This window comes from Mesocricetus auratus, unplaced genomic scaffold, assembly GCF_017639785.1.
Source record: "Mesocricetus auratus isolate SY011 unplaced genomic scaffold, BCM_Maur_2.0 Super-Scaffold_6723, whole genome shotgun sequence".
Lineage (NCBI taxonomy): Eukaryota > Metazoa > Chordata > Mammalia > Rodentia > Cricetidae > Mesocricetus > Mesocricetus auratus.
This window is the reverse complement of record NW_024429183.1, coordinates 13,138,774-13,160,245: the sequence shown is the minus strand read 5'-3', so window position 1 is coordinate 13,160,245 and position 21,472 is coordinate 13,138,774. Positions and strand designations below refer to the sequence as shown.

Below are 21,472 nucleotides of genomic sequence, written 5' to 3'. Positions count from 1 at the left end.
ATAGTAAGACCTTGTCTAAAACAGCACAGCAGACAGGCCAGCCCTCCTCCTCAGAGCCCCTGAAACAGACACGGTCACATACAAGGAAGCGCATTGCTCAGATTTACCCACCCTGGTGACCTTCCTATTATGGGGCCACTGGAAGCACTACACTAGCTATGCCCCCGGGACATAGTCTCATATTAGCAGCCAAGGGTGACCTTGAACAGCTGATCTTCTGCTCTCTACTGCTCTCTACCCCCTGAGAGCTGGACTTACCGGCGAGCATCCCCACACTCCATTTATACAGTGATGAGTTCAAACCCAGGCCTTCATGCATTCTAGACAAGCACTCTACCAGCTGAGGTACATCCCCAGCCCCAACTATATCACTTAATTGTTATTTGCATTATTATGCAAATTATGTTATTATATACATATAAATATTAACATATAACATATAAATATATAAATAAATATATCTACATGTATGTATAGTTTTTGCAGTATATAACTAAAAATTTTTGGCAAATTCAGAGCTATGTAACCACTACAATAATCACTTATAAAACACTTCCTTCAGCGGGCCAGGGCACACTTTTAATCCCAGCACTCGGGAGGCAGAGGCAGGTGGATCTCTGTGAGTTCAAGGTCAACCTGGTCTACAGACTGAGTTCCAGGACAGGCTCCAAAGTTACAGAGAAACCCTGCCTGGAAAAAAACAAAAACAAAACGAAACGAAAAACCTACTTTTTTTTTTTTTTTGGTTTTTTTTCGAGACAGGGTTTCTCTGTGGCTTTGGAGGCTGTCCTGGAACTCACTTGGTAGTCCAGGCTGGTCTCGAATTCACAGAGATCCGCCTGCCTCTGCCTCCCGAGTGCTGGGATTAAAGGCGTGCGCCACCAACGCCCGGCTAAAAACTTACTTTCTTAACCCAAAACACCATCCCCCCCTCTTCCCACAGCAGCATGACAGCAGACCACCTGTTTCCTCTCCAGCACGTTTATTTCTCCCCAGGTGCCCCATAAATGCCATCTTGGGGTGCAGATTTTGCATTTCACTTCTTTCACTTGCCATGGTGAATTTGGGGTGTTGTCATGTTGATGAGTGTGTTAATAGTTTCCTCTTTTTCCTTGCCCAGTAACAGTCCCTTGTGTAGACAAATCATTGTGTCTACACACCAATACAGAAGCATTTGAATTGATCCAGTCTTTGACGATAATGAATATATAATGATGATAGTGCTAAAGTCCTCAGTGGACAGGCTTTGGCGTGGATGGAAGCTTCCACCTCTCTTGAGTCCTGCTGCAATGTCCCACTGTCCTTTAGACCATTGGGACTCCTCATGCCAGCCAGAGAACCTGCACTACCTATCACCACCGTTACTCATCCTTGAATTCTCCCATGCACAGAACTTGGGGGAGCAGTTCCTACAGCCCAGATTTCCTCACATGGGCACACACATCAAAGGGTTCTTCAGGTTGTCCAAATTGAAGAAATTCTGTTGCACCCTCTTTGTGCGTGTGTGCATGCGTGTGTGCGTGTGTGTGCGTGTGTGTGTGTGTGTGTGTGTGTGTTGGACACACATGTGTGTGTGCAGGTGCATGCCCAAATGCATGGACAGAGGTCAGAGGAGGGTGTCAGGCATCTTACTCAATCACACTCCACCTTATTTCTTTGAGACAGGATCTCTCTCTGGACCCGGAGCTAGGCTGGCAGCAGGACACCCCAGCTATGGCCTGTCTACCTCCTCCACAGCGCTGGGGTTATAGGTGCATGTATAGCTAAGCCTGTTGTGTTTGTTTGTTTGTTTTTGCTTGGGTACCAGGAATTAAAACTCGGGCCCTCACCTGCTGAGCCATGTCCCCAGCCCTGTTGCAGCTTCTTCATTCAGAAAGGACTGCAGCATTGAGGCCCACCATGCATCTTGGTTTGTGTGTTCCCAATGGAGAAGTCAAGTGGGAAAGAGAGGCCCAACCAATCGCATGTCACACATGAGTCGTGTCTGTGGTTCCAGTATGAGCCCCACTGAAAAGGGAGCAGCAGGAGAAAGACCCCAAGGAAGCTGCCACGGAGGATGGTGTCTGATAGCAGGCTTTGGATCTGGGCTATGGGCACAAGGGACATCGCGATACTGCTGTGGTGGCCTGAGTTAGATGCCCCCCCATAGTCTCAGATTTTTGGATATAGGGCCCCAGGTGGTAGTGTTGTTTGCGGAGGCTTAAGTGTGCTTTATCGGAGGAAGGGGGTCACTGGAGGCTGGCTTTAAGAGTTTAAATATTCAGAAGGTGGTGGCACACACCTTTAATCCCAGCACTCGCACTCGGGAGGCCAAGGCAGGCAGATCTCTGTGAGCTCAAGGCCAGCCTGGTCCACAAAGCTAAAAAAAAAAAAAAAAAGGTTATTCACCATTTGGCTGGGCGGTGGTGGTGCAGGCCTTTAATCCTAGCACTTGGGAGGTAGAGGCAAGCTGATCTCTGTGAGTTCGAGGCCAAACTGGTCTACAGAGTGAGTTCCAGGACTGACTCCAAAGCAATACAGAGAAACCCTGTCTGGAAAAACCAAAAAGATTCACTCTCTAGGCTTCCTGCTTAGGGTCCTAGCCACCCCACCTGCTACCTCCACTCCACCTTCATGGACTCTTAACTTTCTGGAACCGTAAGTTCAAATAAACTCTTCCTTCCATAAGTTGCCTTGGTCATGGTGCTTTATCCTCCCTACAGAACGTACTGATAAAATGGCCGAAGTAAGTCCTGCTTGGAGCCTACGGGCCCTGCCCTCTTTGACAATGATACCCAACCCTGACCTGCCATCTTTCTGCGCTCAAGACTGTGACTTGCTCGGATTCCAGGAGGGTGGGACCTGCCTGGATTTCTGCCTCTACCTCTGGGTCCCTGTCTCAGGGTGAGGACGGAGGGATGAAGGTGGATGGAGTTTGCGCCTTTCCCAGTTCACCCCACCCCACCCCCGGGGATTCTAGGCATTATTAGGAAATTCATAGAGGGAAAGAACAAAAAAATAAAAGAGGGTGGAGTGGTCAGCATAGTTCCCCGATGAAAAGCAGTTTCAAAGTCACAGAGACAAACAAAAGCAAATATCAATCTCACTAAATCATGACTCCAGGGTCCTGGGTTGGGGGCAGGGTCAGAGAGAGGGCAGGTGTGGGGGGAGGAGAGGGGGTGGATGAGCTAAATCTTCCATGGAGGGAAGCAAGGACTTGCTTGTGTGATTTGGGAGAGATTAGATATGGTTGGGCGTGTTTGTTTTTGTGGTATTGGAGTTGGAGCGCAGGGCAGACAGCATGTTAGAGGTGAGCGGGGTAGCTCTTGCCTTTTCTAATGTGCTACATCCCAGTCCTTGACAGATAGCTACTTCATGTTTTTGTTTTTGCTTTGAGACAATGTCTCATTGTGTGGCCCCAACTGGCATGGAACTAACCATGTAGAACAGGCTGGTGTCCAGCTCATACAGATTCACCTGTCTCTGCCTCCCCAGGGCTGGGATTAAAGGTGTTCGCTACCATGTTTGGTTGTTAGCTGTTTCATTCGTTTGTTTAAATTCCTATACGTACGTAGAAAGCAGAAAGTGGGGAGGAGGGACAGGCGAAGGCCCGGTGTTGTTAGCAATACCACATTGAACTATTTCAGTCTTTAACTCTGCAGATAGAACTTGGTTTTTTTTTTTTGTTGTTTTTGTTTTTTTTTTGAGACAAGGTCTTATGTATGCATCGCAGATCAGCTTCAGTATGTCGCCCCAAAGATGACTTTGAACTTCCATTCCTCCTGGTTCAGCCTCCTGTGCTGGGATAATTGGTGGTGTTACCACTTCCGTTTTTCGTCTTACCAGGGATCAAATCGAGAGAGTGGGACAAAAGTGTTTCACCAATTGGGCTACCTCACAGCCTACAGTGTGGGCTACCTCACAGCCTACAGTTTAGCCTACCTCACAGCCTGCAGTGTGGACTACCTCACAGTTTGGGCTACCTTACAGCCTGCAGTGTGGACTACCTCACAGCCTACAGTTTAGCCTACCTCACAGCCTGCAGTGTGGACTACCTCACCGTTTGGGCTACCTCACAGCCTACAGTGTGGACTACCTCACAGTTTGGGCTACCTCACAGCCTGCAGTGTGGACTACCTCACAGTTTGGGCTACCTCACAGCCTGCAGTGTGGACTACCTCACAGTTTGGGCTACCTCACAGCCTACAGTTTGGACTTATATGCTTTTTTTCTTTTTAAGGAACTCCTATTTTGAGCTGTCCACCCAAGTCAGGATCCTCTCACTGTCCCCTCTCTTCTGAAGTCACCTGCTTTGGTCTTTCCCCTGCCTGAGGACTAGCACCTCCTCCTCAGGGAGGGAGCGGTGGGGTCTGAGTTCAGATCATGGCAGCTAAGCTCTGGAGCCAGTCGGCAGCACAGAAGACAGACAAGGAAACATCAGGACCTATGTACGAAGCCCTCAGAGTTCCCAGGAAGCCTCTGTCACTCTGTGACAATCACCATACTATTAATAGAGTCTGAAAGAGTTCATTTTTTCACAAACTGTAGGCTTGGATATGCTGATAACATTGATCCGCTGATCCTGGTTGATCTTCACTGACCATGAGTGGGCTTGGTTGATGCGTACTGAGTTCGGTTGCTCTTGCCTGGGCTTGGATGATCCGAGCCGATCTCCACTGGACTCAGCTATTTTACACTGAGCCTTGTTGATCCTGGCTCCGTTTAGCTGGTCCAGGTTGAGCCCTCTGACCTAAACTGGCCTCAGCTGGCCCAAGTTGGCCTCTGCTGGTTCAAGATGGATTCAGCTGATCCCATCTGAGTTTGGCTGGTGCAGAGTAGCCCAGGGTAGCCCCACTCATGCTAGTGAGTTTGCAGAGTGCTGGCTGATCTAGATTGGTTTCACTGGGATCATAGCTGTGAGGGGTAGCCTAGGCTAATTCTCACAGCAGAAGCAGAAGCCCAAGAAAGGAGGCCAGTGAGTCGAGGCCCCTTAAGTACTAGACTCAGAACAACGACACCAACCACTTTGGTAGCTCAGGGCTGGTGATATACTCTGCTTTCTGATGAAAGGAACGGGGTGCAGTGTGAGGCCCTGGATGGGTGTGGACAAACAATTGGGGCCATGTTTGCAACCCATCTATTACACCTACCTGGAACATTCTTCACCCCCAAAGAGGCCAGGCATGACCTAAAAGTATTAGGGGACAGAATATTGGGTCACCTGCCCAGCCTGGCTACTTTTCTTTAAGTAGGACAAACCCCAAAGACTTCAGAGGCATTCCTTACAAGCCCACATCCTAGAGATGAGAAATGGAGACCTAGAGGGGGAGGGAACTGGCCCAAAGCCATATCCGGGCCTCCCAACCCATTTTCCTCCTGGGAACCAAGCCACGGCTCCTTAAGAATGTAGGAGGCTCAGACAGTGAGCTCTGGGCTCAGGGCTGGATCAACAGATGTTCTAAACAGGGAGGAGGTGGAAGAAAGTGGGTCTGAGCCTAAGACTTAGATAAAGAGAGGCAGCTGGGTGTGGTGATACACTTGGAAGGTACCTCCAGGGGCATCAGGAGTTCAAGGTCATCCTTGGCTACAAAGTGAGTTTAAGGCTAGCTACATGAAACCCTAAGGAGTGGGATATGAAATCTATAGACATGGGCCCTGGGCTAATGGATTAGACAGGACTCATATAGTTACAGTTCCTGTATCTATCTGCTTCTGTGTGTGTGTGTGTGTGTGTGTGTGTGTGTGTGTGTGTGTGTGTGTGTGTGTGTGTAAGAGAGAGCAAGATTGCAGAGCAGTGGGGTTCAGTGATAGCGGTTCAGGCTATCAAACTTTTGTAACACTTGCTTTTACCTCCTAGCCACCTTACCAGCCCTCTTTCCTTTCTCCTTTCTTCCTTCCCTCCCTCCCTCCCTCTTTCTTCTTGACAAGGTCTCACACAGTCCAGGCTGGCCTCAGACTTGGTATATACCAAGGACAAACTTGAGTTGACTCCTTGTGCCCTCTGCCTCCACTCCCAGAGTTAGAATCACAGCCATATCTTACCATGCCTTTTGTATGTGGTGCGCAGACTTCATGCATATTAGTCAAGCCCTCTACCACTGGGTTGCATCCCTGACCCCCAAAATCTCTATATCTGAGTAGTACTTCACCCATTACTCCTTTCCTACCAAGGAAAGGGCGTGAATTTAACACGGAACCAACCGCTGGCCACACGTAAGAAAGACGTCAGACTCCTCCCCCAGTAAATCACTCATTAGTACTTATTCTGACTCCTGTCCAGACTGTGGCAACTACTAATAATCTATCTCTATGGCTCAACTTGGTCAGGACATTTCATACAGATGGAACTGCATAGCACTTGGTCCTTTCCCCTGGCTTCTCTCCCTTAGCATCATGTTCGCAAGGTTCATTCATCTGTAGCACCTAAGAACTGAATGCTTGAGTCACTTCTGGGCCAGTGAGATGGCTCATTAGGAAAAAGTGCTTGCCACCAAGCCTGACAACATGAGCTCAGTCTCCAGAGCCCACAAGGTGAAGTGTGGTGCTATATTACTTATTTAATAAAAAATGCCTGAAGAATCAAAATACAAAGCCAGTCACACTAATTAACTATAGAAGCTGGGCAGTGGTGGCACACACCTTTAATCCCAGGACTCAGGAGACAAAGGCAGATGGATCTCTGTGAGTCCAAGGGCACCTAGGGCTACACAAGATTGAATCAGTTTAAAGGAGAAACAGCTCACACAAAGGAGATCTTTGCCCTTGGGATGCCATGCATTTAATCCTAGCTCTAGAGAGGTATATAAGATAGGAGTGGGGCATTCAGTATTCAGTCTCAGGGAATTATTCTCCACCCACACTGAGGACAGGATCAGCCTGATGTAGGGGTAAGAGCTAGTGGCCACCTGCTTCACTTCTCTGATATTCAGTAGCTTTGTCAAATCATAAACACAGTAAAGGTGTGCCACTACACATGTGTGCCCACACACATACATGTGCAAAAAAGTAAATAAAATGTAAGCCAGAGAGATGACTCAAGGGTTAAGAACACTTCCTGTGCTTCCAGAGGACCAAGGTTCAGTTCCCAGCATCCACACTGTGTACCATTCAGGGGGATCTAATGCCCTCTTCTGGCCTCCATGGATACCTGCACGCACTGGCATATTATTAACACAAACACTCATGTACACACACAAAAAAAATCTACTAAATTTTTAAAAGCTATATCTCTCCAAAATTCATGTGTTGAAGTCCAACCTAACTAATACGATGGCATTTAGAGATGAGAACATGATTAGGGTTAGCTAAGGGTAGTCAATTTCTCATGGTAAGATGAAAGTCTATGGAGGCTAGAAAGATGACTCTGGTTAGGATCACTGGCTGCTCTTCCAAAGGATCTGTGTTCAATTCCCAGCACCCACATGACAGCTCGCTGTTAACTCCAGTCCATGAGGGGCTGTGTCCTCTTCTGGCACCTCACATATATGGTGCACAGACATACATGTAGGCAAGACATCCATACACATAACTTTTAAAAACTTTGTATTGGCTTATTTATTTTATTTGATGTATATGTGTGCATGTGCCAAGTGTATGTGTGTGCATCACATATGTGCAGACAGGTACTCTTCAGGCCAGAGGGCATTGAGTGTCTGGGAACTGGAGTTACAGGGGATTGTGAGTCTTCTGATACAGGTTCTGGGAACCAAACCAGATCTTCTGCAAGTGTTCAAGCCCCTGACCCATCTCTCCAGCCCCTGACTGTTTGTTTCTTCTGAAGCAGTCATAGGTCAGGGACCTCCTGGTCTGAACAGTTCCTTTGTCTTCATGGTGGTAGCTGCACTCTAGTTAACTGCTTATTTCAGTGTATTAAAGCTGTTTTTAGCCGGGCGTTGGTGGCGCACGCCTTTAATCCCAGCACTCGGGAGGCAGAGGCAGGAGGATCTTTGTGAGTTCGAGGCCAGCCTGGTCTACAGAGCGAGTTCCAGGACAGCCAAAGCTACACACAGAGAAAGAAACACTGTCTCGAAAAACCAAAAAAAAAAAAAAAAAAAAAAAGCTGTTTTTAAGTTTGATCGAGGTACAGTTGATATGAAGTAAAGCTCAGCCTCCAAGTGAACAAATTTGAAAATGTACACTATTCCAGGGGCTGGAGAGATGGCTCTGTGGTCAGGAGCACTTCTGCTCTTGCAAATGACCCAAGTTTTATTCCCAGCACCCATACTGGGCCTTTTACAACTCCCTATACCTCCATGGTCACCCTCTTCTGGCCTCCAAGGGCACCTACCCCCACATGACAGACAAACACACACCATACACATAGATAAAAGCAAAATAATTTTTTTTTGGTTTTTCAAGAAAGGGTTTCTCCGTAGCTTTCGAGACTGTCCTGGAACTTGCTCTGTAGACCGGGCTGGCCTTGAACTCACAGAAATCCACCTGCCTCTGCCTCCCAGGTGCTGGGATTAAAGGCATGCACCACCAACGCCCGGCTATAAATATTTTTTTAAAAGGAAATGTAGCCAGGCGGTGGTGGCGCACGCCTTTAATCCCAGCACTCGGGAGGCAGAGGCAGACGGATCTCTGTGAGTTCGAGGCCAGGCTGGACCACAGCCTCCAAAACAATACAGAGAAACCCTGTCTCGTAAACCCCCCCAAAAAAAGGAAATGTAGACTATTCCTATGACTTGGGCCTCTTTGCAGCTAGTCTTCTTCCCAGTCTCCCACTGATCTGGCTTCTGTCTTTAGAGTCAGACGTTCTCCAGAAATGTCTAGAGTGAACTCGTAATCCATTATCCTCACTGCCTGCTCTCACTTGGCAGGCACTTTGAGGATCACATGCTGGTGAGGCTGGTGGCGATGTGTTCCTTTCAGGTCTGAGCAGAGGCCCACTGTGCTACAATCTGCTTCTCCACGTGTCACTAATGGATGCTAGAATTGCTTCCAGGGTTTTACAATATGAACAAAGATGCAATTCACAATGTTCACAGGTTGTTATAGTCTGGACATAGCTTCAGTTTGTCCCCAAGGATGCGATGCACTTGGAAGCTTGGCTCTGTGTACATCCCCAGCTCTCAATGCTGGGAGAGAGTAAAATCTTTAAGATGTGGTACCCAGGGCTGGAGAAATGGCTCAGAGGTTAAGAGCACTGACTGTGCTTCCAGAGGACCCTGGTTCAATTCCCAGCACCCACATGGCAAGGAACCAATCAGAAGCTAGCTGGCGGGCTCTGGATGTGCTTTACAGTAACAGTGGAGTGCAGAGCACAGCAAAGGCCCTGGGATCAACACAGGACGTGTTGCCCTAGCTTGGAAGCACACCAATCCTGAGACTGTTACAGACCCCAGACGCTCCCCTTGCTCTGCTCCAATAAATTCCTGCTCCACGGTCCTTTTCCCTCCACCTGCAGTGTCAGACAGACAGAGGACCCGAGTTAATACAGTTAACTCGTTAATTAATTAAAGACTCTTTGCTTTTGCATCAGATCAGGTCTCTTGGTGATTTGGGGGTTCGGAATTTGGGCACAACAGTGGTAGCAGGCACCCGCAATCACAACACTCTAGGAACTGAGGCAAAATTATTGGGAGTTTAGAGACAACCTGGGCTACACAGTGAATTGAAATCCAGCCTATACTAGTCTCAAAGAGGAGTGGAGGCGGGACCACCGCCTTGAGGAATTTATGCAATTCTCCTGAGATCCCAGTTTGCTTCTGGGAGAAAGGATTGTTATAAAAGAGCAAGGCCAGCCCCTCCCCCCTTTCGGGTAACCTGTCCTGACCTCCCTCCACCAGAGAGGCTCAGCCTGTGCTGATGCTGTACCCTTGACCCTCAAAAACTATTAGCTAAATGAGGCAGTTCTTCCTTCTCTTCCTTATCTCCCGCCTTCCCCTCCTCCCACCTCTTGTTTGGTTTTGGTCGTTGGATTGTTTGTGTTAAACGTAGTCTTGCTTGCTAACCCAGACTCAGGCTCAAGATCCTTCCACTTTCAGCTTCCCCGTGCTGGATTCCAGGCATGCACCACCACTCCTGACAATATGTTTCCTTTATATTGCTATCCAGTCTCCAGTATTCTTTATGCTGATGAAAAATAGACCAGGACAAGGCCTTTCTGTGAGCCTGGTTTTCTCTTCTCTCCTGAGGGTAACATGGAATTATACTGGAGACTGAACTATAAAAAACAGCTAAGATGGGACTGGAGTCTCAGCGGTTAAGACCACTGGCTGTTCCTCCAGAGAACCCGGGTTCAATTCCCAGCACCCACATGGCGGCTCACAACTGTCTGTAACCCCAAGATCTGACACCCTCACACAGATATACATGGCAGGCAAAATACCAATGCACATAAAATAAAAATAAATAAAATATATAGAAACAGTCAAATATTTTCCAAAGTGGCCATCTATTACTGTCTTTGGTGTGCAAGTTGTTTTGAGAACTCCTTCTAGTTTTTGAGATCTCCCCTCCCCCAGGGGATGTGCCTGTAATCCTGATGCTGGGGAGATGGAGACAGAAAGGACCTATGCCTGTTTTGACTTCTGAATGTCACAAGCATGCATGCACGCACGTGTGCGCTCACACACACACACACACTCATCACTCACAGTGCTATAGTGCTGTAGGAATCTCTCTGAACTTCTGGTCTGAATGCTGCTTGATTCTTGGTGGGCTACATAGTGAGACACTATCTCAAAAACCAAATCTAAACCCAGCAGTGGTGGCGCACGCCTTTAATCCCAGCACTTGGGTGACATAGGCAGGCGGATCTCTGTGAGTTCAAGGCCAGCCTTTCTCTACAGACAGAGTTCCAGGACAGCCAGAGAAACCCTGTCTCAAAAAAACAAAAACAAAAAAAAATTTAAAAAGAAGGAAGGAAGGAAGGAAGGAAGGAAGGAAGGAAGGAAGGAAAGGAAGGAAGGAAAAGAAAAAATCTAATCCGTAGTATGTCTCATGTTCTTCTGCCTGAAGACCATGGTGCAGTTTCTCTGCCCTGCTACTTCCATAGTTTTCATTTACTATTTTGTGTGTGTGCGCGCACTAGCTAGTGTGCATCCGTGTGCGAGTGAATGTGCACACACATGCCAACAGCGGGAGCAGGAAACCCAAAGCTTCATGGAATTGACTCGCCCCTTCCACCCTGACATGACTTCCAGGCTCAAACTCAGGCTCTAGCTCTGGAGGACTTCATGCACTAAGCCATCTTCTGGGTTCTGCTGCACTTCCACCGTCCGAATCCAGAGCTGACTACAGCTCTGGCCTTTGCGGTGACCAGACGGAAGTCCACGCTGTCTGTACTCCCTGCTGACATTCTGTTCACTCAGTGAGAGCTGCTGGGTGTCCTCTTCTAACTCGCCCTGTTTTCCTATGAGTCCTTTCCCACGAGGCAAGCCAAGGCAGCAGCAGATCAGAGCTTTGCCAACATGTCTGATATGAATAAAATACTGTTCTTTCAGCCTACATCTGGCCTTCCCCTGAAATCAGATAGGATCCGGGCCCATGAGCTTTATTTCCAAGCAGCTGCTTACCAAGCTTGACTTAGTTCTGCACTGACACTGACTTCATTTAGAAAATTCACAGCCACTGGAGTGATTTTTTTTTTTTAGACAGAGTCTCACTGTGTAGCCCTTGCTGGCCTGGAACTCTCTATTATAAATCAGGCTGGCCTTGAAATCACAGAGATCTACCTGCCTTTGTCTCACAAGGTCTGGGTATTAATGGCACATGCTACTATGCCCCACTTAATTTTTTAAAAGATTTATCTATTTATTATGCATACAGTGTTCTGTATGCCTGCAGGCCAGAAGAGGGCACCAGATCTCATTACAGATGGTTGTGAGTCATCATGTGGTTACTGGAATTGAACTCAGGACCTCTGGAAGAGCAGCAACCAGTGCTCTTAACCTCTGAGCCATCTCTCCAGCCCCCCACTTAATTTTTTTTATTACATTCTTTTATCATTTGTGTAGAAGGGGTGTGTGTGTATGCCACTGTGCACATTTGGAGGTCAGAGGGCAACTTTTGGAAGTGAATTCTCTTCTTCCATGGGTGAACCCTGGGATTGAACTGAGGTCTTCAGGCTTGGTATCAAGTGTCTTTATCTGCTGAGCTACCTCATCAGCCCCTGGAGTGGTTCTCCTCAGGTGAATCCCTGGGTCCAGGACCAAAAGGAGTCACAGAGGGGTTAAAGTACATTAGCACGGCAGAGTCTTTTCCATAGAGCATCAGTTCCCAACCTCCCTGAAGACATTGAGCAAAACAGTTGTAGATATTGTCGGGTGGCCATGACTGAAGGTCTGGTGTGACTGGGAGCCCATGGGCAGAAGTGAAGGATGTACTAATGGTCTAAGAAATACAGGACAATTCCAGGCCCAGATGTCAACATCACTACATCCTAGAAAGGGAAGAGTGAAAAATACCCAGAAAGGGAATTCGGTGTGTTTGTGTTGCTTGTTTTGGCTGGTGGTTTGTTTTTCAACTTTTAATCTTACATATTATGTATGTCTCTCTGTGTGATGTGTGTAAGTATGAGCAAGTGTAGACATGTGGAGAAGCCAGTGGACGCATTCAGGAGTTGGTCCTTTCTTTCCACTGGGTATCTCAGGAATGGAGTCAGATGTCAGGCTTGCACAGAGAGCATGTTTATCAGCTGAGCTATCTTGACAGCTGGTTTGAGGGTTTTTGAGACAGGATTTCACTATGTAGCCCAGACTGGCCTAGAGCTTGTTCCTCAGTCTCCAAATGTTGGGGTTATAGGTATGCACCAACCTGTCCAGATAAATTCAATTTTTTTTACCTACAAGATCCAGGAACCATGGAAGACTATCTAAACCAGTTATGACACATGACCGACCCATGTTTAGAGAAAATTGTGTGAGTAATTACGTGACATAGATCATCATGGTGACACCAGACACAAGAACTAAATGAAAACAGTTTACTAAAGGTCTGTCTCAGAGGGCCCCAGATCCCAGGGGAGATCCTAAGAAGCCTGCACTGGACATGGCCCTTACAGTCAACACTCAGGAAGCACCTACTGTTTGCCTGCCATTGCAGGAAGCTGCATGCAAGCCGACAGGAAGCAGAATGATAAATGAAGAAGTAGAAGACAGTATCATAGGAATTGTATGACAAGGGACCGTAGGGGAGTGGGGACTGGGAAGCAGGAAAGTTTCCTCAGGGGTGACAATGACACCAGCTTTCAGAACCACCATCTCCACTGAGCTCTGCCTGGCTGTGATTACACCTTTAATCCCAACTCAAGACCAGCCTGGTCTACACCTAGAGTTCTAGGCAGCCAGGGTGGCACAGTGAGGCCTTTTCTTCAAAACAAAAACAAGAACAGAAAAAGAACCCACCACCACAACACAAAACAACCTCCCCCCCTCAAAAAAACCCCAAGAGACTAGAGAGATGACTCAGGCCATAGAGTACCTACCATGCATGCATGATGGCCCAAGCATGGATCCCAGCACTCATATAAAAAGCTGGGTGTGGTGGCATGGACCTGAGTCCCAGTGCTGGGAGTAGAGACAAGAGGAGCCCAGAGAGAGCTCAGTAGCAAGTCAGTGAGATCCTCATTCTCAAACAACAAGGTGAAAAACAGTAGAGAAACACACTCAACCTCTGGCCTCAGTACATACAAACATGTGCACCTGCACACACACACACACACACACACACACACACACACACACACACACACACACAGTGGAAGAGCAAGAGGAAAGATACCTGGCTTGACTTATGACCTCTATAGGCTCATGTACACATGTGCATATGCACCCTCACCACACATGAACACATGAACACATGCACATGCACACATGCACATGCACACATGCACATGCACACATGCACATGAACACATGCACACATACACACATGAACACACACACATACACACATGAACACATAAAACACTAAAAGTGCGGTTGAAAAGAAGGAACAAAACATGCATGTGATGCTGTATTTGTTTTGTTGTTGTTGCTTTTTTGAGACAGGGTTTCTCTGTGGCTTTGGAGCCTGTCCTGGAACTAGCTCTTGTAGACCAGGGTGGTCTCGAACTCACAGAGATCCGCCTGCCTCTGCCTCCTGAGTGCTGGGATTAAAGGTGTGCGCCACCAACACCCAGCTTGTATTTGTTTTATAGATGACAAGCTCATGCCAGTTAGTCTTGTCAGCTTTGTGGGACTTGGAATCTCTGGGCCTTTCTAGATTAGGCTAGCTAGGTGAGAAGAACCATCCTAACTGAGTGTGGGTGCCACTATCCCCTACTAAATAAACAGGAGAAAGTGATTTGAACTGTTACATTCACCTCTCTGTGTCCTGACTGTGAATGCCATGAGACCAGTCACCTCACGCTCAGGCTGCCATGACTGCCCTGTCATGACGGACTGTATCCTCAAACTATGAGTCAAAGCAAGCCTTTCTTTCCTGAAGTTGCTTTGTCAGGGCTTTGTCACACCAAGTCAAGTGACTATTTCAATACAGTTCCCCAAATAGAAAATAAGCCAAATATCCTCCCCTACAAGACTGGACATGCAGTTGCTCCTGCAATGATACCATGGAATACTACATAGTCATCAAAAGGAGCAAACTTCTAATCCAAGCAACATCATGAAGGAGGCTCAAAACCATTACTTTAGCCGGGCGCTGGTGGCGCACGCCTTTAATCCCAGCACTCAGGAGGCAGAGGCAGGCGGATCTCTGTGAGTTCGAGGCCAGGCTGGACCGACAGCCTCCAAAACAATACAGAGAAACCCTGTCTCAAAAAAAAAAAAAAAAACATTACTTTGGGGAAAAGAAGCCAGCTGTAAGATACCACATACTAGCCGGGCATTGGTGGCGCACGCCTTTAATTCCAGCACTTGGGAGGCAGAGGCAGGCGGATCTCTGTGAGCTTGAGACCAGCCTGGTCTACAAGAGCTAGTCTCAGGACACTCCAAAGCCACAGAGAAACCCTGTCTCGAAAAAGAAAAAAACAAAAAAAGATACCACATGCTTTGTAATTGCATTTATTAGAATGTAAGAATAGTTTTTTAAATGCTTATCTATAGTCATAGACACCAACTATAGTTATCTAGAATGGGCAATGCTGGTTAGAGCTGGCTAGAAGAAGCCTGAGAGAACATTGTGGAAAATTAGGAAGGTTCCATCTCTTGCCTGGAGTAGTGGTTACATAATTGCAATGCTGCCATTACTGGATAGGCAGCCACCCCTTCCTCCAAACTTACAGACTCTAAGACTCTCAGCACACACCCTTACATAGAGAGCCTTTTTAGACGTAATTAACTGAATTAGAGTGAGGTCAAACTGCACTGGAGTAGTCCCTAATCCAATAACTGTGTTCTCACATCTATGGTGTTTTGTTTTATTGGGTGACAGAATTTCGAGTAACTCAAGCTAGCCTCAACTATTTGACAAAGCAGAGGATGACCTTGAACTCCTGATCCTCCTGCATCCACTTCCCAAGCTTATAGGCATGTTCCACCCTGCCCAGCTTTTATGCAGTACAAAGGAGGGATGGAAGCCAGGGAGGACTCCATGCTTGGTAGGCAAGTCCTCTGCTGCCTGAACTCCACCTCGGGCTCTCATGAAGAGAGGGAATAGGGATGCAGAGATCACATGCCGATGGAGGTGCGGACTGCAGACACACACACAAAGGAACAGGAGCTGCTGCAACCACAGGAAGCTGGCGGAGGGTGCAGCATTCCCCCACCCCTCACCCCCCCCCCCCCGCCCAGTCTGCAGGAAGAACAGGGCTCTATCCACACTTAGATCGTGCACGAGTCTCTAGCCTCCAGACCTGTGAGAAAGCACAGCTGCGTTGCTATAATAAGCTATCGAGTTCACCGTCCTACAGAACCACGCTAACAAATTGAATTTGTAAGTTCTACCGGCTTTATTTTAAGTAAGCTATACTTCCAAATTTAAAAATAAACAAGACCTCGTTGGAAGCAGAAAGCTGGTGAAAGCTTCGTCCTGTCTGCAAAAGAGCTTTTGGAGCACGGTCCAGCATCGTGCAGAAAATTGAAGGTGGCCCTCATTGGGTGCAGCCCAGCCTGACCTGGCCCAGTGCCTCTCCCTTCATGCTCACTAACCATGTGAAAATACACGCTCTGGGCTGGAGAGTTGACTCAGCACGTAAGAACGTTTGCTGCTCTTTTGAGGACCCGGGCTGGATTCCTGGCACCAACATGCTGTCTTGAAACCCTGATTTCCATTTCTGACCTCCGTGGGCACCAAGCAAGGCACATGATACACTTCATACATCAGGCATAGCAGCCATGTATATAAAATAATAAAATAAATAAATCTTAAAAAACCCTTTAAAAATATTTCCTTAGCCGGGCGTTGGTGGCGCACGCCTTTAATCCCAACACTTGGGAGGCAGAGGCAGGCAGATCTCTGTGAGTTCGAGGCCAGCCTGGTCTACAAGAGCTAGTTCCAGGACCGCCTCCAAAGCCACAGAGAAACCCTGTCTGGAAAAACCAAAAAAAAAAAAAAAATTTCCTTAGCCAACATGCTCACAGCACTCCCTCAGATGCAAATGTCACACGGTCCATGGGAAGCACTGCCTAAGAGACCCGCTTCATGGATGCTGTGTTCAAAAGCAACCTGATCCCCTGCCACAGAGAGGCCTGCTTAGGAGCTGAGAGGGGTCTATTTGCTCATAGATTCATTTATTTATTTTTATTATGTGTGCATGAGTGTTCTGCCTGTATGCATGTATTCCTAGTGCCTATGGAAACAAGAAAAGGGCATCAGATCTCTGGAACTGGGTTTACAGACATGTAGTGCTGGGAAGTGAACTCTGAACCTCTGGAAGAGACGAAAGTGCTCTAAACCATGGAGTCATCTCTCCAGGGCTGAAAGTAAACTTCTTAAGTGCTCTTCTTTGACTCCATGGTGAAAGCTCCCGACCCTGAGAGATGGCCCTGGCACACCCTGCACATGTCTGCATGAGAGTCAGGGCCAGCCAAAGTCTGAAGACATAGACAAATCTGGCCCAGGCCCTACTGGGTATGTGATCCCCACAAAGTCTCCTCACATTTGCTGGCAGCCCTTCATGTACTAGAGGAATTTTCCATGCATGAGCTCTAACTCACTGCATTCCACAACAAAGCCTGAGGGAGGAACTTACAACTCTCTCATTCTGATGAGGAAATGGAGGGAGGGAAAACTAATGTGTCCCAGTTGGGGGCAGAACAGTGATTTCAGCTCAACCAGCCCAGAAAACACTGGCTTCTTTGTTTTGTTCTTGGGACAGGGTCTTACCATGTAGTCAATCTGCCTTCAAACTCTTAGTCTATGGCTTCTGCCGTGTAATGGGGTTACAGGCACATGCTATCGAGGGATCCCCTGGAGTTGGAGTTACAGGTGGCTGTGAACATCCCATTGTGGGTGCTGAGAACCTAACTCAGGTCTTTTGTGGGATCAGTTTGCATTCTTAACCTCTGAGCCATTTCTCCAGCCCTCACTGTTGTCTTACCCTTTGGGGTGTCCTGCTGAGAAAAAGCCACATCCTGAGATGTGACTGAGACCCCAGAGGATTTCCTTTGTTTACAATTCATATCCTTTAACCATTTTTTCCACATTTCATTCTTGAGACAATTATAGCAATGAGAATTGAGAATAGACCCCGAGACTCCAAGCCTTTTGGGACATCCTCCAAAACATAAACAGAATGAATACAGGATGGAGGCTCTTGGGCTACTTTTCTGAGCTTTAATATGTTGTGGTTTGTTCTGTAGTGACAATTAACAAAAACAAGAGGCTGAGCTAGAAATGACTGAGCTGAGAGTCAGGCAGTTGTTCCCAACTTGGTGGCAATTCCTCCTGTCCATTTATTATCCCAGGAAGGCCTGGGAGCTGGGTTTCCCAGGAGGAACTCAAACCAGGAGTGCATGCTTCAGGGCAGCAGGTGTGGTGAGGAGTTACCAGCTCTGCATTGGTCTACACAGCAGTTCCCGATGGCATTGGCCGCTCACAAAAGCCTCTCCAACTGGGTGGCACAGGACACTAAAGGACGGAAAGGAATGCATTCCAGGGGTCCAAGGATGGATTGAGATTAAGAAAAGCTCATAATACCAGGACTTGGTGGTGCACACCTTTGACCCCAGCACTCTGGAGGCAGAGGCAGGTGGATCTCTGTGAGTTCAAAGCCAGCCTGGTCTACAGAGCGAGTGCCAGGACAGTCTCCAAAGTCACAGAGAAACCGTGTATCAAAAAAAACAAAAAAAAACAAAAAAAAGAAAAAGAAAGAAAAAATAACTTATTAATCAGCTTCTCCATTTAGAAACAAAAAGGGAGCCATCTGGAAAGAAACACAGGAGCCTCTCCTGCCACACACTGGGATGAATTCCAAACGATGAAATTTTGAATGTAAAATAATAGATGAAAACACAAGGCACAATTCTGTCATCTGAAAGTGAGGAAGTCTTTTGTATCTAAGATTAAACACTATTTAAAGTCATCAATGTTCAGTCACCTGTCTACATATAAATATAAATGTGTGCAGGATGAACTGACGGGTGGCTTAGCAAATAAAGGCGCTTGCTGACAAGTCTGATAATGTCAGTTCGATTCCTAGAACCCATGGGGTGAAGGAGAGAGTAGACTTCTGTAAGTTGTCCACCAACCTCCACATGCCCACTGAGGTTTTTTTTTTTTTTTTGTTTTGTTTTTGGTTTTTCGAGACAGGGTTTCTCTGTGGCTTTGGAGGCTGTCCTGGAACTCACTTTGTAGACCAGGCTGGTCTCGAACTCACAGAGATCCGCCTGCTTCTGCCTCCCGAGTGCTGGGATTAAAGGCGTGCGCCACCACCGGCGGGCAGAAATAGTTTTTTAAATAGTTGTGTATACAAGAGTGTGTATACAAGCGTTTCAGGCAGTGCTCTTTGTTCCTGCCCAGCGTTCTGCCCCTGAGGCAGGTCTAATCAATTTTTCTTTTGAGGAAAAAGAAGCCAGTGGGTAGTGGCACATACCTTTCATCCCAGCACCCGGGAGGCAGAGGTAAGAGGATGTCTTTGTGTTTGAGGGCAGTCTGGTCTACAGAGTGAGTTTTAGGACACCCAGGGTTACACAAAGAAACCCTGTCTTGGAATGGGTGGGGAGGAGAAAGGAGACAGAAATGCTACATTGGGTGCAACTGTGTTTAAGACAAAAAGCTAGCTAATCCCTAAACAGCTCCTAGCAATAAGGGAGAAGAGCCAATACTTCTAACTTTAAAATAAGTAAGTAAAGGACTTGAGTCAGACAGCATATATGGTGCTCTGGGTTAGATGCCCAGCATGGCATAGACTTGACACACTGGTTCATACCTATGATTCCAACAACTGTAAGGAGTAGGGGGGAATAATTCACACTCAAGTATAAAAGACCAGTAGGTACGGATCAGAAGTTCAAGGTCATCCTTGGCTACATGATGTCCACTGTGAGTTCCAAGGAGGGCACATAAGAGCCTGTCTGGAGAGAGGACTAGAGAGAAAGAGCTGGGGATTGTCATTAGATTTTCATCTGACCCAGAATTCTCTCCCGCTCCCCTTAGTTTGTGACTGCCCGAGTCCTAGCCTCTGGAGTCACCCGTACATATCAGTTAGAAGTTTAACAGAGGGGAGATACCATCTCTACAACCATGGAGAAGTTGTCATCCATGCTAGGGTAAGACTTTTCGGTGGTACACTGTTTTGGGGTCACCCATGATCCTGTAAATATCTCTCACCCATGTTCCTGTGAGCCCTAATTTCTCACCCATGAGCCTGTAAATAAGCCCAATAAACCCGCTAGTTCATCATCCCTGTGGTCTGTCTTTGGTGCCCCATCTGAGGTGAGTTTGCCTCAGGCTCATGCCAGCTCAGAAGCTAATGCAACAGACAGTTATCAAGAAAAAAACCAGCTGAGCGGTGGTGTGGTGGCGCACACCTTTAATCTCAGCACTCAGGAAGCAGAGGCAGCAGGATCTCTATGAGTTTGAGCCAACCTGGTCTACAAGTTCCAGGCCAGCCAGGGTTACACAGGGAAACCCTGTCTTGAAAAACCAAAACCAAACAAACACAAAGAAATCAGAAATGGTATTTAAATTAAGGTACTTTCACAACACATTCAACTGAAGGCCATACAGAGTCACCATTGTTTATCAGATCGTTACAGAGCCAGTAACCTGGCAACTGAGCCCACTGATGTGGCAAAATGGTAATTTCTCTTCCAAAGCTGATACAGGTGCAGTTTGGTGCCTCCTTTGTGGAGGAAAAGTTGGCAGCATCACTCAGAATTGCTAAAGCAGATACCTAGCAGTCAATGCCATGTCTGGGAAGCCACCCTGCATGTGTAATCACACGTGCACAAGGCCACATGGGCAAGGTTCTTCACACTTTCTGATAACAGACGGAGAACAGCCCAAATGCTCACCACACAGGGGCACAGTGCATTATCTTCCCTAAAATGAAACATGTGACACTGCGGATTCTAGCTGCTAACTCTGCTCAACAGAGTAAAGCACTTTATAATGTTTACATATATGTTTGCATGTACTTAAAAAGAGTTCCAGTTGCTGGGTGGTGGTGGCACACACCTTTAATCCCAGCAACTCGGGAGGCAGAGGCAGGCGGATCTCTGTGAGTTCGAGGCCAGCCTGGTCTACAGAGCAAGTTCCAGGACAGCTTCCAAAGCCACAGAGAAACCCTGTTTCAACCCCCTTAAAAAAAAAAAGAGTCTGAGTTGTGATAATTCACACTCAAGAGTGAAAGACTGGCAGCTCAGAATTTTCTCACAAACAATTCATATTTAAAAGAGGATAATCTAGGCCATTGAGATGACTCAACTCATAAAAGCCCTTACTGCCAGGCCTGATGACCCAAGTTCTCTCTCCAACACCCACATGGTGGAAAGAGAGAACTTGACTGCTGCCTTCATACAGGCACTGGGCACATGCATGCACACAAACACACACGATTTTAAAACTTAAAAAAGAGGCAGGGTTGGAGAGATGGTTCATTGGGTGAGAGAGTTTGCTGCTCTCGCAGAGGACCCCAGTTTACGCCCCAGCACCCACGTTGGACAACTCACAAGCACTTGTAACTTCAGAGCTGTGGAATCTGATGTCCTCTTCTCGCCTCTCTGGGCACTTGTACTCTTGTGCATATACCCACACATAGACATACACATATTCATCTAGTTAAAATTAAACAAACGAGATAGTAAAATAAAAAGGAAAGCTTGATCTTTGTTAACTAAAAAGTCTACAATTTTCTAAGATTTCATTTTCTTTTTAAATTCATTTTTGCTAGTTACAGCTATGTGTATGTACATGGTGGGTGTCTGTGTGCAGGTGTCTGCAGAGGCCAGAGACATTGGATCCCCCTGGAGCTGGACTTACAGGTGCTTGGGAACCACCTGACTGACGTGTGTGCTGGAAATGAAGCATGGGTCCTCTAGAAGAGCAACGTGTGCTGTTCACGGCCGAGTCATCACTCCAGCTCCTAAGTCTACAGTTTGAT

General features: G+C 47.1%; 1 protein-coding gene across 3 annotated transcripts in view; it reads right to left on the bottom strand.

Moving 5' to 3' along the window:
- The window catches only part of Il34 (interleukin 34), a 58,086-nt gene that overhangs the window by 14,105 nt on the left and 22,509 nt on the right, over positions 1-21,472 (bottom strand). The gene's annotated exons all lie outside the window — the stretch shown is intronic.